We start from the raw sequence: 21,775 nt of genomic DNA, 5'->3' as shown, positions 1-21,775 counted from the left end.
CCTCTCTTTTCTGTCAGGGGAAGACTTGGCCAGCTGATCAATTCAGCTAGTTCCTGCACAACTGCCCAGGTTTAAAAAGAAAGATGCAGCCCCCTTCCTTTCAATCCCCAAGGCGTTGTTGCTTTAACCCAGATTCTTTTGCAGAACTGGTTAGCATCACTCAGAGGAACACTTAAACCAGCAGAACTGAGGCTGGCGTAATCAACTCTGAACAGGAAAGCACTATCAGCTGAGAGAGCCACTCAGATTTGTCACAGCCATTATGTTTGACCACATGCTTTACATTTTTGCCTAAATTTAAAATATTAAAATATTTTATACATACATACACACACATATACACTGTACGTATGTATGTGTGTATATGTGTATGTGTATATGTGTATGTGTATATGTGTATGTGTATATGTGTATGTGTATATGTGTATGTGTATGTATATCTGCCACCTAGAAGGCATGGTCTGGCAGTCCATCCTACAGAAGAATTACACAAACAAAAATTATTCTCTTGCTTGTATAGTTTTAAAAGGGGTGTCACACTATAAACTGTCCTGTTAACCCTTCACTCGCTCGTCAAGGGGTCATCTAGCAAACTGTATTATACTGACAGCTGTTTTCTTCTGCTGATGTAACCACATTTGAGCTTCTCTGCACCTAAAGCATTGGCAAACATAGCTGTATCAGAAGCACAGACCAACAAAACCACTTTACAGACATGGCTACATCAGCATGTTATAAACGCAAGGCACTCCTACTATGGATGAAGTTTATCGGCAAAGCTTGGGGCGGGGGGAGGGGAACAGCTCCTTGTCCCAGTATTTGTGATATTATTCTGGTAGGATGCTCCAGCTCCTGCTCCGACAGCTCAACTGCAGAAGAGAGAACAGGCTAGGATAGTTTTCATACCACATCTCACCAGACAATTCCATGCAACTTATTGCATGCTTTCTTAAAACAGCTTTTGTAGGACTTTCTGTAAACATATGGTTTAGTGCACTTGTATCTTCTCCTACAAAGGAAGTGGGGGGCAAGCAACTGGCCAGCTTTGCTGCAAAGGTCTTGCTGTCCCACCTGTAAAATCATATTGACATCTGGTTCCAATCTGACAATCCCACCATACACATACTCAACTGTTCTTGCGGCAATCGTTGCATCAATCTGGTTGAAAGTTTGGTGAAGTTCTCTACTACACTCCTTTATCTAACTCCTGATTAGCAAGGGTATATAACTCTGGGCAATCACAGAAAGAAAAATACCCCCCACCCCCAGAGAGGCACTAGAATCTCTAGGCACTGAAAGACTTAATGGTGCCCTTCTCCTTTAGCATTACCATTTCTGACAGTTTGTGGCTTGTCATTTCTAGTAGCTTGAGCAATAAGACAGACATAACAAGGTTCACGCTGCCTGAATAGCTGTTGGTGTAGGAAAAATATCAGCACACAATTATATGTGGCATTGTGTAGACCCCATAAAAAAAGATGTCTGTGCCTATCGCTGCTGCACAAGCAGACTCAGAAAGAGATGAAAATATAGACACATATGTATACATATATGAAAATGAAAAACAAATAATCCTGGGAAACAAACAACAAAAAAAATGTCAGATAAAGACTACTGCTACCGAGATTTTATACATACATAAATTGTCCCAAACATTATTATTGGAGCACTCCAGTCTGTGGGATATATTTATTCATGCAAAAGTTGGGCCTTCTATTTCAAGGACAAATTAGGAGGTTTATTAGCCACTTGATTTTTCTCATTTTAGAGAAGTAGAGTGCCATGAGAGATGAAGGACTGATAGGGCGACATAAAAATGCAGAACGGCTCCAGTTGAGGAATACATCCACTTTACGCTCCCTACCAGAAGCCAGAGGTCAGAGCACAGCCAGCATGATGCCAATCGCTGTTGCACACCCAGGCCCACAGCCTCCACCTCGCAGGGCGCACGCAAGTCACCCTGAGACACAGTTCCTCCTCCCCCTCCAGAAAATGGATGGTGTTTCCTATCAGCAAATTCTTCTCCTCTCTTCATCCATTCTTCCTCACCAGCTATTTTAAAGATCTCCTCATCATTTCCAACCCCTTTGGTCAGAGGACTATCTGATCCGGAGCAACAGAAGATCCAGATCCTGCAGCAGGTGACGTGCTACCTGGTTGTGCTGAGCAAGGTGTTGAGCAACTTCTCCCTGTTTTTCAGAAAACAAAATCTCCCTGAGAAAGCCCACTGCTCCCGCTCTGCAAGAGGAATTGCCACAGCAGAGTGCAGCTAGGAAGGGAAACTCGCCCCCTTCGAACCAACCCGCAGGTGACCATGCCACGGCCTGTGCTGCAGCTGCAGGCAGAAATCCCTCCCAAGAGCAAAAACGGTCATTTCCCTACAGCCCATATCCTAAGAAGGGCTGTTGGGGTAATCTGACCTCTGTTTTAACAACAACTTCTGTACCTATGCTTTCTAGTACTAGTGCTGGGAACCATCCCCAAATTTGCTATTTATGTGGAGGGACTGGCATGATTAACTATTAGCTCAGTCACTAAAAAGTTTAAAGCAACCTGAACTGCTGAAATAGCTTGTCAAAAATAACTTTGCCCTCCCTGCAGTTTACTTCTCCCTCAAGCCATCAGAACAGATTTATATTGGCAGTCAGTGAACACTGGCTTTCAACAGACCAATTTATACATATGTCTAAACTGTTTACTTTTTGAATCCTTTCTTAAATTAAAAAACAAACAAACAAGAAAAGGGCTAATGATATAATTCATATGGTGAGACAGACCCAAATCCTGCTGCAATATGGGTTTCACCATTTTCTTTGCAACGAGTAACTTTACTTCCTTGTTCTGCTCCTCTGTAGCCAGCTATGTACTAGTTTGCACTACTCAGCTGTATAGTAGTAATTTTAGTACTCAGTTCACATTACAGGAAAGATCCCTTTGTGAATCTTCAGCCAGCACAGTAGATCAAAAGCAGGCATGTGCACACATGCAAACAAGTTTGAGGTTGCTCCATTCCCTTTGTGAACATGGGGCAATAAAGTCTAGTTTATAACACAAATATGAGCTTGACACTCTGAAAGTCTTTTCAAAGATAGAGAGGGAAGAAAAACATTAACTTAATTAAATTGTCATTAAAAATCAGGTGGACATTGTGGTGTCAAGATGCTATTTGTTTGTATGTTATTATGTGTTAGTAGAGAGTCATTAGAATAATTAATTCCCTCCTTTAAAAGAAAATCATTTGCAAACAATATACTTACAGTGGAAAAAGTATGCAAACGTGTTTCACTTAATACGAGCACTACCAAAAGCTACCTATATGTTTCATATTATCTTCCTAGTGCCCAGTTTGCCACCTCACACATCCTCCCCATGGACACATCAGCAGAATTTAAAATATTTTCTAAAATGTTATAAAGGCTATTAGGCTATTATGGGCTAATAAATAGGAAAAAAAGATTACAGTTCCATAACTACTGCAGTTTTTAAAGGGTGTTCTTCAGTGGTCTAAACTGAATTCTGCATCAAGGAACATTTAAATATGGAAACAGCAAAATCTGTAATAGGAAAAGTTATTTTTAATAAAATCATACTTATCTCCAGAAAGACAGCATCAAAGTTCTCAGTTGAATCACCTGTTTGTGATGGTCCTTAATGTTCCACACCTCATTAGTGTTACCGCATTGGAGTTAACAGGTATTCTCTCAAATGCATAGTCTCAGCCCCAATTCAGTAATGTACTTTATAACACAATATTCTGCACTTGTTTTTCTTTATCTCAGAGCAGAATATTCTAAGCTTTAATTCTGTCAATTTTACTATGGCCTGCTACTGTATCAGCCCTAAGCAATAACTGACATTGGCAGCCATCCCACTGCAAAGAATTGCAAAGCCATAAAAAGCTCACCCTTTCTCTAGGCAGAGATAATTTACCCCAGCTTCAAGGGGTACTCCACAGAGGAGCTCATTAAAAGACAAACTTCTTTGCACCTCCTCAGCTCTCAAGCACCTAAGCACCATGAAGACTATAGGAATCACTTTAACTATTCAACTGGCAGAGCACTGCTTTCTCCCCAAAAGCACTGTCACTGGAGTGCATGTGAAGGGACACAGTGGTCAGTTTAATTCACACACGCTTCCTAGAGCCCTCATCATTCACAGCCACTTAAGGACATGTGAAATTCACTATGTGTTTCTCTACGTATATACTCTACTAGCCTGTAAGCATATGCAACTATAAAAATATAGCTTATAAATTGTCATTTCCAAGATTATCACTTGCAGTATTTTTGTTTTAATATTTTACATAAGGGTCCTATGACTCACCAAAGCAATCTTTGCTATGAGCTAACAAGGTCTTGCAGAGAGGGATGATCATGATAGGAAGAGCACAGTACGAGCAATGAGAGCATAGTGTGAGAGAAGTAAAGGCCACGAAAGCACTCCACCAATTTGGACATTGCGATAAAACTGTACAGGCTTGGACCTTCAGACTTTTTCCTAATGTTTGTCACAATTATCTGTTAGAAAGGTTAATGTAAACCAGGTCAGAGGTAGCCACCAGGACGTGCTCTCCACAGTGCTCCCATCCAAGCTGAGCAGTACCAATATAAAATAGTGTGGGGGGAGAGGGAAATCTAGTAGAAAAGCAAGGTTCAGAACACATATGAGTGTTGTAAGGCCACTCAGTGCAATTTATCTTCCACTCTTATTTTCCTACTGCCATCTCCTCTGCCTCTTAAACTACTTCAGTGTTAGAAAGCCTTGTAAGAAAACACCTCTGAATGGCATGCATCTGCTGAACTCAAGAGACACACTCCATTTCCCTGTCCTCCTGCTGTCCCTGAGCCCCATCTTGCCAAAGGAGGATGACAGATGGCAACCATTTAACTGACCTCTCCAACTGGCATTTTGAATGCCCAGAAACTCACTGCAATTCCCACGGTGACAATCCCAACCCTGAAAGCGGTGCCAGAACACACTCTCTAGCCTTCTACATCCAAAAATAAAACAAACAATCTGTTCACTTGCTTTAAGCACAGGTCTAAAAATGTGCCAGTTTACACTGACACTGTCCTATCAGCTTTGCCCTATCAATAAGTACATAGTAACACAGCATACTGTGATTAATATTAACACTTGCAACTGAAAGCAGACGCCTAAGGCATCTAAACCCTATGGAATTCAAGCATCCACCTCTTGTAGGCACCTTCAGAAAAAAGCCAATCGAAACACCTACTCCTCAAACACAAAGCACTACAATGGACATAAACAGTATTTTGCTATATATTCATATACAGAGAACTATGGTAAGAAGATTAAAAGTGAAGTTAATCAAGGTTGTGTGAACAAAAGTTAGGAAGCATCAGAAATAAGGCAAGAGAGATCACCTTCTTTCTAACATTCCTGTGATTTTTGTATCACGTGAGGGCTCATGGAAAAGCTAGGAACAGGCCTCAATTCTAGTAAATACAAGTCCAGCATCTGAAACCTTATTAAGTCTTTGCTCTGTGCCGTCCTCCAAGCCACTCACTACCCAAACAATGAGGCAGAGTCCAAAGGGCAGATTACGGCTGTAGGTGTGCTCAGAGTGCTCAGGTTTGGAGAGGCCTTAAGACACCAGAGGACGATATTCAATGTCACAAGACAAACAGCGCACTGCTGTTACTTAAGAAACCAATCCAGTATTGCCCAGTAATTTCTAGTTCATTAGAAATCAAAGAGTTACTAACTAATGCAAGCTTGTATTACACACTGAAGACAAAATTTCAGTCATGAGAGCACAGACCAAATGATCCAACTGTGCTTGCAGCAAAATCAGAGGCTGGGCAACGGCACCTTTAGTCCCCAATTACTGTACCCTGCACACACATAACGAGCAGGGACGCCTGCTTTTTTTCTTGAGCAATGAACTCTTAGTTGAAAAATCCTCAACAATCCAGATACCAAGTTCAAGGAAAATCTGTCTCCTCTAAACACAGAGGGCATCTCTCTGCGTATCTGTTTCCGATGCATGGCCTGGAAGAGGCATGTCATTCTTGACATTCATCCTCTCCCCGTTTCCTTCTTCCCCTGCCAAAACACACAACAAAAACAAGGCCTTCACCCTTAAAAGTTTCTCCCCACCTAGTTATGGTTTCGTGGATGTACTAATTCTATTTTAAATGAATGAAGTATTTAACTGTTTTGATTTTTACCATTTGCTTGCTTATAATTTAAAAAACAAAAATATCATACTGAAAACTGACAATCTTCCTGAGGCCTTGCACTCTCAGAATTTGTTCCCATGAGCATCAGAAAAGCAGATGGGCAAAGGTGTTTAAGGCCTGCTGACTTATACACAATCAACTATCAAATCTCCTGAAAATTATGTCTATGAACAAGATTTTCACAAGGTGGGTAAAAAAAGTTATATATGCACAGCCTCATGATTTTGTTTACAGCATTTTAACCCAAAAATAGAAATTAGAATTATTTCTCCAATATGTTTTGATTTGCATATAAAATGTGATGTTTTGCTAAAGGCAAGGTGAATAAATTTTCCTCTGATCTAATATTATTCTATTATCTCTGTTAAATCTTCCATAGAGGAAACACACACATCTAGAAATGCGGCACCATCTGGCTAGGAATAGCTGCTGTTCTGAAGTAATAGGATATGAATTTCCTTCTTTCCTGTAAGAAGGAAGAAAAGAAAAAAAAATCAGCAATACAAAAATAAATGCTTAGAGAAGATGATAGTTTTTTGCCATCTTCTTTCAAACTTCCTAGCAAAACTAAGTTTGAGAAAGGCTGTGGAAGCTGCAAGGTATTCAGTACAGTGGATAAAATCTGCAGTTAAACCAAGTTTGTGCATTCCTATATAACGCTACTACAACTTCACTTTGATTAAAGATATTAAGCACTGCTATGCTCTACCACAGAAATGAATAATTTGTGAGTATTTTATGAAAACAAAGCTTCATTACTTTAAACCAACTGTTTAATAAAACTGGAATTCAGCCTGAACATGTACTCTTACAAGCAGTAAACTACAACACACTACAGCCATAAGCAAAGCCAGAGCACTGCTGTTGCAGTATGTGTGATCCCTGGGCAAGCTGAAGGGAGCCACGTCCCCTTTCCCTCCTGCTCCTCTTTCTTCTTCCAAACATATGATCCTACTCCCTTCCGTGCACCACTTCTGGCATGTCAAACCCTTCACTGAACAGATTTAACAGAGGAAAACTTTCTGCTACACACACAGAGACACACAAACACACTCACTTTTGGGATAGTCTTCTGCTCCTTTACCGAGTTAGACCCCCTGGGAGCCAGTCTGACAAATACTAGAGGTAGCATAAAGCGAGGCAAGAAGCATGGAGCAAGGGGAAAAACAAGAGTGGAAATTCCCCATCTCAACGTCGGTGAGTTGCTGACACCACAAGAAGCCACCCTGACACAACAGATGTTGTCAGACGGCTATCAGTGAGTTTGTTATCTTCTGCAGGATTAGCGACAAGACATTTGCTAACAGATCTTTAGGAGCTAGGAACCAGCTCTACCCTGTGCCAACTTAAAGGCAGTAGTTTTTGTCACTTCCTCTGCATAAGTGCTAGAGTTTGCAAGGTTTCTCAAGTTCAGTAAAGCTGCTGTTATTACCCTACAAGAAATTCATCCCTTAGTCTGTAAACTGAATTGCCAGATGTCCTGCCTAGAAAGCCATCAAACTGATGTAAAACACAAAGCCTGATTTTGCCAGCAGACCGTTCCTGAAGAAGTCTCAGCTCTGGCAGGAGCCAGGTCCCAAAGACAGCATTATTACCTTTTCCAAAACCACAATGTACAGCTGTCATTTTATTATAGCCGCTACTCACAAAGCACAGCTGGGAGAGAGAGCTGACTTCTTTTCAACTTAGAAGAGGGACTTTTCTTTCTGGTAGAGTGCTGCACACAGCCTAGGCCTCTTACTGCTAAAAGACAGAAGTGGTATTCCTCTGCAAGTTTCACAAGTACTGTGGGATAAACTTCCCTTGCAGTCAACATCATCAAACTGTTTTGTACGTCTGCTAACAGGCCCTGCTAATGTCATCGGTGCCGAAACAACAGGGGAACTTCCACAAAGTGAACTAGGTTCGCCCATCTACCCAAAGCTGAAAGTGGGATACCTCTTACAGAGCCAGTCCTAGGAAACTAGGATCATTTTGACCACCACGTTATTAAAGCTGTCCTAGGGCTATCAGCTCTAGGACTGGTAGGAATTTAGAGACAGAAGCACTTTGAAAGCCACACGATGAATGAATGGTACCCAGCATGGAGCAGGAGGAGTTGCCATGCTCTGGCTGCCCAGACAAGAGGAACGGGGCAGCTGAAGCTCTGGACCTGGCTGACTTCAGCCATGGACACCAGGCACTAGCCTGGATTCGCACCGAGCTAGCCGGCAAGTCCACCTGCGCCGGGTCTCGTACACATGCCCAATGCTCACCCAGCCAGGCCTTCTGGCACAACCCAGGGCCTCGTCGGCCATCACCAGCCCCTCGGCTGACCCCGGTTACTGCCCGGAATCTGCCCCGTACCTGCTGCCGGGGCGGGCAGGGGTGGCCGGCCTGGGGCCTCAGGCAGGCGGCGGTGAGACTGCGGGCACCTCTGCAACGCAACAGAGCAGGCCGGGAAACGCCGCTCACGTCACCTGTCTGCCTGCACCAACCCACTTGAGAGCAGCTACTCGATCGCTTTGCTGTGCATCCTGCCACTTGCATCTCATGCAGTGAAGTGCCACCTGCACCATGAACCTGTATGTTCTGCATACGCTTGTGCTGTATATCCACTTACCACTTCACAAAACATCAACTGCACCAAGAGACCAAACATTACCCATGTGTTAGACTACCACTATAGATAGCCATACGAAAGTGATTTTGCCATGTAATACTATAAAGAATTCAGTGTTCACCATAACCAACCATAAACCAAGAACAACCAACCATAAACCAAGAACATCCTGAGGCTTATTTTGTGCCAAGTTATTGTGCTAACAGAGCTGCAGCTTGACCGGTCTTCTCTTTTCACAGAAGTACACAATTGTACTTGAAGTACAGTAGCATCAAATTTAAAGGTGCCATACAGCATCCACAGGTACAGCGATACCTCAGGTTAGGACAACCTTCTCCAGAACTAAATATATGTTTTTATTTCTGTAGGACTAGAAAAGCAACTAGGTCACCTAAACTAGTATATTTGGGAAGACACAGAACTTGGTAACAGTGCAGCAATTCCTTGATGGACTTAAAAAAAAAAAAAAATTAAAAAAAATTACTACGTATTGTCCAAGTCTGACGAGGAGGAAATAATTTTGATCCAGGAGAAAAGATTTTTAACCTCGCCACAGCTATGGCAAATGAAAGCAGCTTTGTAACTGTGCTCTCTGCAACAAGTTCAGGGCATGCAGCCTTAGTTATAAAACAGTCATATTTGTGTGGTCTACACACAAGTTTTTTTAATCGACATATTTAAGCTCTGTGAGAGTATTAAACAACAAAAAAAAACCCTTAAAAATAGTACATGCTTTTTGCATGCAAGCAGCTACACCAATATTAAACTCTTCTATTGATTTTGCTTATTTCTGTGCATTTACCAGAAGTGTATCTACATCAGGGATTATACTTACTTAAATATGTCAGTGTACACGTAGTGCTGTTAAAACAGCACAAGAATTTCACGTATAAATGACTGCCACTACTCACATATGCAAGTTTATTGTAAACTTTCAAGTCAGCATGCATGCAGCCTAGGACCAATTAAAAATCTGTGTGTACTAAAGGGAACAGCAACAAAAATCCTGGTCCAGCTAATGAAAAGCCAGTGACAAAAAGCTGCAAGTGGGAAGAGCGCTGCGCCCATTTGACCAGGAGCATTAAAAGCATGACACCAGACCATTTTTCCATTACGCTAACCTTCCAGCCTCCTCCCCGGCCGCCCTCCTCCTCGCCTTTGTCCCAGGCTCTCCTGCACAATATTCTGTCCATCTCACAAGAGCTGCTTTTCAGATTGGAGGTCAGATTTAAATCCCAAAAGTGCTGCAAAAGGCCTATATTTGATTACAATGCTATATGATGTCACGTATCCAAGACAACTGAGGCATTATGGTCTCCTGGGGATAAAACTGCCTCTTGGTCATAGATTTAGGCAACCCGGCATGTGACTGATCCGTTGTCTCCAGACGAAAAATGCATGCAGCTGCACTCCCCAGCAAAGCACATCACAAAAACAAAAGGGCCACAGAGCTGTTCTCACAGGGCAGCGCACGCAGCAGCGATGACAGCCTCTCCTGCTCCTCCTGGCTTGCAAATACGGGGGGGGGTGGGGAAATCAGAAGAATGATCATTTACAGGTTTAAAAAGGTGCTTATCATCTCATTAAAATCAGTTTGAAGAACAGAGAATCTGGAAACCTGTAGGCTTATAAATTTCTTTTTAACCTTGGTATGTGTATGGCTCAACAGAAAATAAAGGGTTTCCAGGTATTTACTGAAATATTTCCCAGCTTCTCTCATTTTTAATGACCTGTTAACGTTAATACTCTCCCGAACCCTGTGATCTAGCTAGGGGAGGGGGAAAAAACATAGTGAAAACTGATGCAAAGATCCAGTATCAGGAGAAGTTAAAAATTACTCTGCAAAATTTAAAAAGGGAAAGGAATAAAACCTTATCATAGCTCGGGGGGGGGGGAGGGGAGGGAGAAGAAGAGACAGATTTCATTCATTTTCTAATTTATATGAAAACAAGTTTTTATTTTTTATTAAATATACATATATACAAGAGCGTTTTTGTGATTAAAATAAGTAACTTCAACGAAAACAATACTTAGACTTAGATATGAGCAGACAGCAATCCAGATTCTGTACAGATGGGCCTTTAATGTTTGGTCCCAGAATCTTTGAGCCATTTATTACAGTTCTGTCCACAAAGAATTCAAAATTGTGAAGTCCTTCCAAAGACATTAGTCAGTTTTGGATCCAGCTCCTTGTGCCTCAGATTTAAAACACGCACATTAAAACAGAATATGATACAACTATTAGATTTAACAGAAAAACTGGGAAGTAAAGAGAACAACAGCAAAACCTAAGCTATTAAAAAAAACCTTGCCGTTTCTGGAGAAAAAAAACTTGGTGTCACAGGAGAAACTGTTTTTAAGAAAAATGCTTTATTACCAGTAGTAGCTTTTCAAAAAGTATCTTCAAGTCCCACTTTTTAATTTTTTTCAGTAGAGCACTTGCTAAACAAAATAAAAAGAACATAAACCATTGATATGTTCACAACTGACCCATTTGAGCAAATGCCTTGCAAAATAATTCTGATGCTAATTTTCTTTTCAAGATAACTGACACGTCTCTTCCATCCTCTTGAAATAAAAGTGAATATTCTCATTGCTATGTTTCAGATTGTCATCAGTAACAATTTACTAACATTAGAAAACATACTATCTTCTTCATGCAGCTTTTCTGCCCTCTCCAGCATTAAAATACCAGAACTCCCGAGTTTCAGCTGAAAACCAACGATTTGAAGCTTTATCTGAAGTGAGCCTGTGCAAGATTCAAGAGCAACATCAAAGCCATAACACAAGATAACTACTGCATTACAAGTACAACTCTGTGAAATCACACAGCTTTCATTGATTTCTATTTTCAAGCTACTATTACTCAAGTATTCCTTACAGCCTACATTTTGATCACAGCTTTTCAAGACTCTTTGGTGCCCAGTGAGGACATGTGCTTAGACTTCTGCATTGAACTATAGTTCAGTTTCTTTCAAATGGCATCCTGAAAGCTCCATAAGCAGGACACTAAAAACGCTAAAACCTCAACATTCATTAGCATTCATATGTACTGAGACATGCCAAATATATAAGCAGTACCCACGCACATCCTCAGAAACACATGGACATTGCTTAATAAGCTAACTACTTCGACCTGTGTAGATCAACAGCAGACACAAAGAACCAATGCCAAAGTGAAGCTAAGCTCTTAGTTCTGATCCCCCTCTCCCACCTGCCCAAATCACTGGCTTCTTTCTCTTAATTTTGCTCTGCAACTGTTGAACTTGGCTTTCTATTCTGAAATTACTTTATATCAGAATAAACCCTCTATTCATAATGGCTGTGGCATAAAATTATCTTTTCTTCTATAGAGTATCCACACAACACAATGACTGGGCCAGCCAGGTTTCTTGTTTAGCAGAATTGTCCAGTTTGCCATACAGAGTCTTTTACTTTAAAGGTATACCTTCAAATGAAACACTACAGAAGATACATGGTTACTCTGAAAGCCAAGGGAAAAAAAAAAAAGAGGTATCTGTGTTAACAAAGCTAAACTATGAAAACACAAGATGGTATTTGACACTTCTCATATAGTAAGTTCAAAAGTCCAGAAGCATATTAGCTTGTACTTTGACTAGTCAACATTCCCAAAACAAACCAATTTGCTGATAACTGGTCTAGTGATTTTGGCTCACAGACCAGAGGCTGAGGGTTGAGTAATTATTGCTGGTGTTTGGCAACCGGCTTCCCAGCTTCCACTCAAACAGTTTTATTCTGTGCAAGTTTTTCAGTCACTAAATTCTCTTTAAAAATGGCAATAATCTTTTAGGTAACTACATAATTCCCCCAAATCTAAGCAGAACATAATGCAGCAAAAGATTGTTAAAATGAAAGTAAACAGGGGACCACACGTTAACCAGAAAACTAAAAGTAGCTACAGACTGCAAGATTGGAATGCACTAAAAATAATCTGAAAAAAGCAACAAAACTTGAGGATGGTAGCAACATAAGTTGCCACAGCAGACAGGCTTTGGGAATACATCAAGTTATACACTGTGGAGTCCACAATATAAATGTAACTGCAATTCATACAAAATACATTGGTGGGATCTCCAACTCGCATAAAATGCGTAAGCGAAATAACACCGAGATCAAGCAGCACTGGCTGAATACCACCAATCCAACACTTGCTAGAAGGAGAACGCTGTCACTGCAACGAAGTCAGAGATATGCGATGACGCTGCTGAAAGACACGTTGAACTGTGCTGATCTATCGCTTCGATGTGGAGAAACCAGGTTCAGTGCCCGTTACAGAGGAAGAATGGAGCTGCATTTTACCCACTCTCCCACAGACAGTGGCTAGTGTACAGGCATAATCATAGAAATTGGAGTCCTTAGACCTTATCTCAACCCAGCATTACAACATTATATTTCAAAATCGTTCCAGTAATAAGTTCAAAGAAGCAGCATTAGCCAATTTAGACGAGAATTACCATTCTGCAAGACAGCCAACGTACACAGGGATGGCTGACCCAAGGAAATCATATTAGGATTTTCTACCAGCAGGAACGAGGTAAAAACAAGTCTGTCACTAGCTTAAAGGAAAGAGGGGAGACAATTTCTACAGCCATAATAGCTAGTTTAAGAAAGGAGTGCCTAACACACCCTAACCTTTGAAGAAAAAAAAGATAAAGAGCTCTAAGTTTAGACCTTGAGATTTTGGGCAGTTTAAAACTGAACGTAATAGAAAAAAGCCAAAATCCACGTAATGATTTTTGGTATAAATCATCTTACGTATGCAAATTCCAAGCTTGCCTAAAATGATTCTTGTACGTAAGTAACCATTCTGTAACATGGATGTTTCTGTCCTAAACACAAGAGCTAGGCCTCCCAAGTTACCGCGTTGATAGACCTCCAGGCACTCAGCATGAAGTAGCACTCAGCAGCTCTTTTCAAGAGAGAATACACGCTCGTGTTTGCACTTCTGAAGCTATAACATTTTAAAGGAAGGAGACAAAATACCCAGAGGTCATAAGGACACTATCCGGAATCAGACAGCAGCTCTTCTGGACCAAATAATTTATTACCTAAGCATGGGCAAATTGTCTCCAACTTGTTGACTTGAATCGTATTTTGCAAGCACCCCGAGATATCACTTTACATTTTTACCTAACATGGTAAGGAAGAGAAAGAAAGTTTTTCATCCCATAATGCGCACTCAGAACATTAAGTTGGAAGGTACATCTAATACGATAGGGAATAAACAAACACATATATCACACATAAAAGCCCAGTTAAAGAAAGTGTCTCACATGATTCTTGTTTTCCTTATGAATTTCTTTTCTGGGAGCCAAGAAAGCTTCTGGTATCTGTGAAAAGGCATACACACACCACACACAAAGAAATAAGACAGCAACCAACTATTGAATTTGTTATACCAGGATATGGAAAAGGTTTACAGTTTGCAAGTGCGCACTTGTCTAAAGACAAAGCAATGCGCTCAAATGAGTCACTAAGTGCCAATGACAGCAGAATTTCTGCACAGGAAGTTACACAACACCATTTTAATTTTCAAGCAGTGAGGCATGAAAGGTAGACCAAGGCACTTGCTCAGTCCATCCATTTACCTTAAAAAAATAAAGTGGTTGTAACTAACACAGAAACATCTTCTGTACCAGCTTATACATAATATATCTCATTACATGAGAGGGGGAACAACAACAACAGCAAGCTCAAGGACCCAAATAGAAGAAAACGGACAAAATTTACACCTATGCTAAAAGGTAGTAAGTATGCACTGCTCCAGCCATAAAGCTGACAACCTTTACTCAAGGGGACAAAAAGACTGATGGGCTGCTTTTCATTGATTTGCCATCTGGAGAGGAAAGCTGTATTTCTACATAGCTAACTTTCTGCCTTGGTGCCGCAGTAAGAATATCCCATTGAACAGAATGGCATAAGAGACATACAGCAACAGTGACCGTGGACAGACCATCGGACCCTTCTGTTCTGTGACCTTCTAAATTATAATCCAGCTATGCAGCTATCCAGCTTATCCTGGTGTGTTATTACTAACACAAGAACATGTATGTGGCAAAAGCCTTCAAAGTGTCTGGCATATTTACCCCCAAAAATATCAACTCCTTTTAACCCCAACAATGAGTAGCCAAGGAATGATGATGGGGGAGGAAGGTGGAATCATAACCCTAATGAAAGAGCATACACAGTTCCACTGTTTTTATGGGAACCAATATTTCTACACAAGAACTGCATCAGTTCCTAACTGGTTTAATCTAAATCCATATATGGCACCTAAACCAAATTATCTTGTCCACCAAAAGAGTTTGCCTTTATTCAACATGCCAGGTTTTCAAGCCAACCCAGTTGAGCAAGCAGAGCCTGCATTTAATAAAGATGGTAAAAAATGAGATTCACAAGCCTCTAAGCCACTATCTTATTTCCCAGCCATGACACTTGTTTGTCCAGCTGTTTGACAGTCCTGTGGCACATCCCTGTATCTGTTAAGAGACTTACTGGACTGACACATTCTTACACCAAGATAGTTGTTGGCAATGCTGGCACCTTTCACCACCAGCTCTCCAGGGGAAACAGGAAGGCTCTGCAAGAAGAAAAACCTCTGGCAGCTGAAGCTGCTGAATTAGTGCACTCCTTGGTTCACACCCCTTTTGGATCAAAAATATTTTACTTCTGAGCTAGGGATTAATTGGTTAATTCCTACACAGCTCCTCCAGTACAGCTTAGGCTGCAGCACTTAAAGAGGTCACAATTTCATCCTCTGGTCAAGATCATGACAACAAAGACATCAAACAACAAAGACAGCAGCCAAGTTTTATTCCGGCAAAATGTCTCGGAGCACTTAGAACTGCATGCCTAAAGCGTTAGGGGTTCAGTGCCTCCAGCTCCCCAAAGTCCCTCTGCTCCCGAAAGGTGCTCTGCAACTAGAACCAACTCAGCATCTCCATCACACTCTGCAAGTGTAAACATGATGTACATTGGAGTTCAGTTTATAGTTGTATTAAAAAAAAAAAAAAGATGAAAACAAAACTAGAAAACCTCTCTATGTATTTCAGGCAGCTCAGACACATGAAGTGAGAATTACTATCTCCTCCCTACTTCTGTGAAACTCAAGTAATAGCTTGACAATTGTTTTAAACCTGCATAAGCAACAGCAACCACCAGAAGAAGCATTTCTTCCCTTCTCACCACCCTGGCTGCTCATTTCCATCCTTACACAGATTCAACATTGGCATAGACATTGCTGTGGTGAACCGGATCAAAGGATGGAGCTGGAAAAAACTGAGGTCGGGGCAGAGAGGTAGGTAACCCAGACCGGTTCCTGCCTCCTTTGCCGAACAGCCACACTATGAAGAGAGCAAGGTGAGCACAGATGAGACACGGATGCTACCCTGCGAGTTTAAAGTATAAGTCAACCTCCTGCGTGAGACTCCAGAGCGAGCACACTGCTCTTACACCCTGCATGCCAGCGGTGCCTGTAACCTGAATGGAATGAAAAGAACCCAAAACACAGGCGACTTCCTACGGTCCTGCTTGGTCCTCTCAAGTGAGAGTACTTAACTGTCAAAGCATGCAGTACTTTTCCCCAGTCCACTTACCACATGTTCAGCCAGCTCCAAGATGTTGTTGATACTTACTAATAGACAAGAGATACTTAATAAGAAACATGTCACCCTAGAAATCATTTGTGACAACTCATTACCTTGTTCCATAAACAGCACAAGAGAACTGGTATATCCTGTACAGTATTTTGCAGCTAGGCATATGAAAGCTCTTCCCAACATCAGAGACAGCTGGATACAAGTCAGACCTGAGCAGAAGCCTTACTGCTGCAGCAGCATGATGCTGAGTTCAAAAATAATATACACTGCCTTTCAGCTAAGTTCATTAGCTCAAGCTCTCTGCCACATTAATTGCTACTATATGGCTTTCAGTTCAGAGCTGACTTTTTCCAGCTGTCTCAGAGTTTGGGAAATGTGAGTTGGCACCTGCCTAAAAAAATACCAAACAGACAAACTCTTGCAGGTTTTCTGACATATAATAATGCCAGTCTAATTTATCTTGCATCACATCAGATCGATGGGAGGAGGGGAAAAAAGGCCTAAAACCAACAAAACAGAAGTTGATTTAAATGATTCATGTATCAGTATATTACAACCTAACCATTACCAAAGACCATTTAAATGCAAGTCCATCAATAACAGGATTTAGGGTATGTATTGTTAAAATTATCATGACTTAGTGAGTTACCATATGTCAGCAGAATGAGTTTGTGAGGCTTCTAGACCATTCCAAATACTGAAAATACATTTTACTCTAAACACTGTGAATTTAATTTAACCTAAAGTATCTGAAGTGATTTAATCTGAAGTATTTAACTTTGCAAGTGCAATAGGCTAAGAGAACAGGCACAGCACAGTTACTCAGGGCTCCAGTGCACATGCAGAAAAAGATTAAAATGAGATGCCTGAAACTGCTACTGTCCCCAGCTACCTGCTTGAATCCTTCTGATGGACACTGCATGACCAAGGCAGAGAATAACAACTTGTTCCATCACTTCACTCCATAAAGGGTATTTTTAAGCAAACAAGACCAAAATAACACCATGCAAAATGAAGACACAACATTATTTTGATTAGGTAACATTTACACACACACACACCCCCGAAAAAAGGAATTTAAGTAACATCAAAAGATGGCAGATAATTCTAGTTGGTTGAAAAAATAAAAAGGATAATTTCATACCTCACGCATCATTGTTTGAAGCTATTTTTCTGCTAATTCAAGGACTCAGCACTGAACTTGTGCCAAATTAGAGGACAGGCACAAACCTAATCAGGTTATCTTCACAGTCTTCGAGTAAATTAGTAGCTAAAACCACTGAATTCTATTTTATGTTTTGCATAAAATGTTTCGCACAAAATGTTATATCTAGCCAGTCACCAAGGTGGGGAGGTAAGTTTATTGGGCCCTGCTCAAGACTACTCCTTTTTTTCCCGTTTTTACTCTTTTTTTCGGCCTTAACAGAATCCAAATCTTTATGAACAAAAAATAAAACTCAGAGGCCAACAGTATTTGTACGTTTGAACAAGAATACGTTATAAAAGCAACATTACACAGTCCCTAAGCCACCAAGGTACCTGAGTGTCAAACTCCGTCTTGCACATGTAAGAGTAAGAAAATTCTGAACAAGAACGCGCAAACTCAACTTTGTGCTAAGCCTCTAACAAAAGGTTTTTGATATAATCTGTGGGACACTTTTAACGCATTTCCCTCTGCCTTTTCCCCCTCGTGTTTTTTAAAACGCAATTCTGGTATAAACAGCTTAAACGCTTGCATTCCTCTGGAAAAACCCTACCGACCTTGTCAAACGCAAAGCGGAGATTCATGCACACCGCGCACGCTAGAGCAGACCGGAGCGCTTACTGCTTATTTAAGCGAGGCACCACGACACCGGCAGCTCCGGAGTTTTATTCCTGTGATCCTGTCAGAACTCTTGAAAACGAGAAAAAAGGCCGAAAGCGCTCGCTACCGCGGCAGCCCGGCCGTGCCTCCGAGGCGCGCTCCGCAACGCGGGGAAGGCGCCAGGCTCTCAAACGAGGGCCGGGACAGGCAGGGGGACAGGCAGGGGACGCCGCGCTGCGCTCTCGCTGGCCGCGGCCCGCCGGGCCAGGCCGGTGCCGCCATGAGCCGCGCAGGGACGCGGCCGCCGAGCGCGCACAATGGCCGGCGCCGCCCGCCCGCCCGCGGCCCCGGCCCCGGCCCCGGCCCCAGCCCCAGCCCCGCCGCCCTCCCGGCCGCGGGCACAGCGACCCCGGCCCGGCCCGGCCCGGCCCGAGCGCGGCGGGGGCGCCATTTCGCGGGGCGGCGGGCGGCACGGGCCGCCCCCGGGCGCAGGCGGCGAAACCCCCCCGGACACGCACCAGCCCTCCGGGGACGCCCCGCCGCCCGCTTGCCGTTGCCGCCGCCCGCCACTATTTCAACCACTTAAAAAAAGGAAAAGAGGAAAAAGCAAAGCGGCAGCACTCACACGCATTGTCCCTTCTTTGCCTGAGCGGGGCCCAGCGCACGCTCGCGCCTTCCCCCTCCTCGCAAAGCCACTTCTCTTTGACATGTTTCAAAACCCTGTCCCCCCTCCTCCTCCTCCTCCTCTCTGCCCATAATAGGAGGCAGCGCGGCGAAACGCTCCGCGGGCCCCACGCGGCCCCCACGCGGGAGGGAGGCAGGGAGGGCGCCGCCGCGCTGCGGGCACCGGCCGCCCCGGCGCGGCGCTGCACCCCTTCCCCACGCCCGCGCCGCCCCCCGAGCGGGAAGCGCGGCGCCACTTTAGCGCCGCGTGTTATCTCCCCCTTAAAGCCGTTCCGAGTGTTTAAAAAAAAAAAAAAAAGACAAAAAAAAGAAGAGGCCGGCAGCAAGGCGGCCGAGGACGCCCCGCGCGGGGCGGCCGGTGGCGGCCCCGCGCTCACTCACTCACTCACCGCGGTCATGAAGCCGTGCGGCCGGGCGGCGCACACAATATGGCAGCGGGGGGATGTGTCAGGGCGCAGCAGCTGCTGCTCCCTGCGCAGCGGCGGCGGCGGCGCCTCCCTCCCCGCCTCCCCATAGCAACGAGGCGCCCAAGCCGCCAACCCCTCCTCCCCCCGCCGCGGCTCGCCCCGCGGCCTCTCCGCCCCCACCGCCCCGGCCCGCCCCGGCCCGGCCGCCACCGAGCCCCCCGGGGCCGGGGGGCTGCCGGGCCGCGCCTCGGCTGTGGGGGACGGTGCAGGGCAGAGCTCGCCCCTGCTGGCGCCGCGGCTTCAGCCGCCCGCCGTCGGCACTGCCCCGCCGTGGGCTCGGCTGCCCTGCCGTGGGGCCTGGGACGCTGCCCCGGTGTGGGCTCAGCCACCCCGCCGTGGGGCGCGGGACGCTGCCTTGGCATAGTGCTCAGCTGCCCCGGCGTGGGGCCTAGGCCGCCCCGGCGTGGGGCTCAGCCACCCTGCCATGGGGCCTGCAACACTGCCCCAATGTGGGGCTCGGCCATCCCACCATGGGGCCTGGGACACTGCCCCAATGTGGGGCTACAGTGCCCCACCATGGGGCCTGCAACACTGCCCCAGTGTGGGGCTCGGCCGCCCCACCACGGGGCCTGGGACACTGCCCCAATGTGGGGCTCGGCCATCCCACCATGGGGCCTGGGACACTGCCCCAATGTGGGGCTCGGCCGCCCCACCACGGGGCCTGGGACACTGCCCCAATGTGGGGCTCAGCCATACCACCGTTGGGCCTGCGACACTGCCCTAGCATGGGGCTCGGTCATCCTGCAGTGGGACCTATGACACTGCCCCAGTGTGGGGCTAGGCCATCCTACCATGGGGCCATGGCTGTCCCGCCATGGGGCCTGTGACACCATCCCTCTGTGGGGCCTATGTCATCCTGCTGTGGGGCCTGTGACACTGTCCTGCCATGGGGTCAAGGCTGTCCTGCCATGGGGCCTGTGACACTGCCCCAGCATGGGGCCTAAGTCATCCCACCATGGGGCTTAAGTCATCCCAGTATGGGACCTGGGGCACCGTCCCCGCGTGGGGCCAAGGCCGTCCCGCCATGGAAGCAGTTTCTGCGAGTGTCCCCGGTGCCCTTTGGCACGTGATCCCGGCCGAGCCCCTTCCTGGAAAAGCCCTATCTGATCCGAGAGGAGCTGCACCAAGAGCCTGTGCTACTGGAGCACGGGACGCTGCGGGAATCCAGAAACCCACAGGGAATCCAGCCGTGCACAGGATTTCTAGGCTTGCTAGCACATTCCATGCGATTCTGGGATATAAAACTGCTGGAAAAAGTATTTTCAGTAAAGTGTCATATGCATTTCCGAAAAAGTTCAGAAACAGCAGCAAATTTAAAAATGTAAATCCTCTTTAAAGTTTTACTTCCCTTTTCCCTCCCCTCACAGCTCCACAATTGCCTAACTCTGTGTTGGTAGTTATTTGTATTTTGTCTTCTTCTTCTTTTTTTCCTGAAGAACACATTTTTCACAGAATGAAGGACTTTGTTTCCCAAGAGATTAAATCTGCTTTATTTATTTTTTTTTTGTCCACTTAACAAAGAATAAGGATCCCAGCTGTAAAGACCACATGCCACTGTGTTTGTTCTGTGTTGTACTGTATTGTATTCACTCGTGCCTTTAGCTTTAAGCTTTTCAGGGCAAGAACTTTGCTATTTGTTTAAGCAGAGTTTACAGTGCTGTGTACACTTACAGTTTTACAACATAATAATAGGATCTGGGAAATCATTCTCAGAAAACAGGAAGAAATATTGTGTTTCACATCCAGTCTGCCACTCAGTAAAAAGTTTATCCATCCTCTGCAAGGTTTCCTTGCTTTCTGAAGGACATTTGGCTTTTGTCTGCTTCTGATGCATTGCAGTAATTTTATTTATAAGGTAGGACAGGAGAATATTTCAAGGAAATTCTCCCACTCCACATTAGTTGAAACCAGTATTTCAATTTGAAATAGTTTGCCATTCAGAGAATAACCTCTTGGGTTCTTTTCAGAGTGAGGATGAATCAGGTCCAGGATTAAAACAGACAGAATATTTTCTCTCAAGGATAGAAGATCAAATCCAGCTGCACTGAGGCTCATCCAGCAGCATATATAGATTTTTTCTGCTGTGTCATAAAGCAGGACCAGATTCAGAAACAAAGTTCAACTGCACAGTTTTGACCAGAATAATTGTAAAGTTTTCAGCAACTTCAGTTTTGCTCCTATCTAATTTCCACTGACTGAATAAATTATGTTTCATTTTATCCTTTTTTACAGCTTCAGAAGTTATCTGGGACCTTTCTACCCTCTTAGCAGACCATGGAAGTGCACTTACATTAATTATGTATCACTAAACCCATCTAACATTCAAGGCACCTTTGAATCCAAAACCATAAAAAGTAGAACTAGCACTGCTGATACCAACAAAACTTTGCCAG

General features: G+C 44.0%; 1 protein-coding gene across 5 annotated transcripts in view; it reads right to left on the bottom strand.

Moving 5' to 3' along the window:
• FOXN2 (forkhead box N2) overlaps positions 1 to 19,357 on the bottom strand; it is a 45,824-nt gene extending 26,467 nt beyond the window's left edge. The window contains exon 1 of one of the 5 annotated variants that reach the window (XM_067292980.1): positions 19,305 to 19,357. The gene's annotated coding sequence lies outside the window, so the exon portion shown is untranslated. Of the gene's footprint in view, positions 1 to 755; positions 801 to 14,102; positions 14,119 to 17,571; positions 17,626 to 18,856; positions 18,892 to 19,304 lie in introns of those variants that run through there. The other 4 variants (XM_067292981.1, XM_013949909.2, XM_067292982.1 and 1 more) reach the window with 4 other exon arrangements.
• Positions 19,358 to 21,775: the final 2,418 nt, after the last annotated feature.

This window comes from Apteryx mantelli, chromosome 3, assembly GCF_036417845.1.
Source record: "Apteryx mantelli isolate bAptMan1 chromosome 3, bAptMan1.hap1, whole genome shotgun sequence".
NCBI classification, from domain to species: domain Eukaryota; kingdom Metazoa; phylum Chordata; class Aves; order Apterygiformes; family Apterygidae; genus Apteryx; species Apteryx mantelli.
The sequence above is the reverse complement of the archived record's forward strand: the minus strand, read 5'-3'. Positions and strand labels throughout refer to the sequence as shown.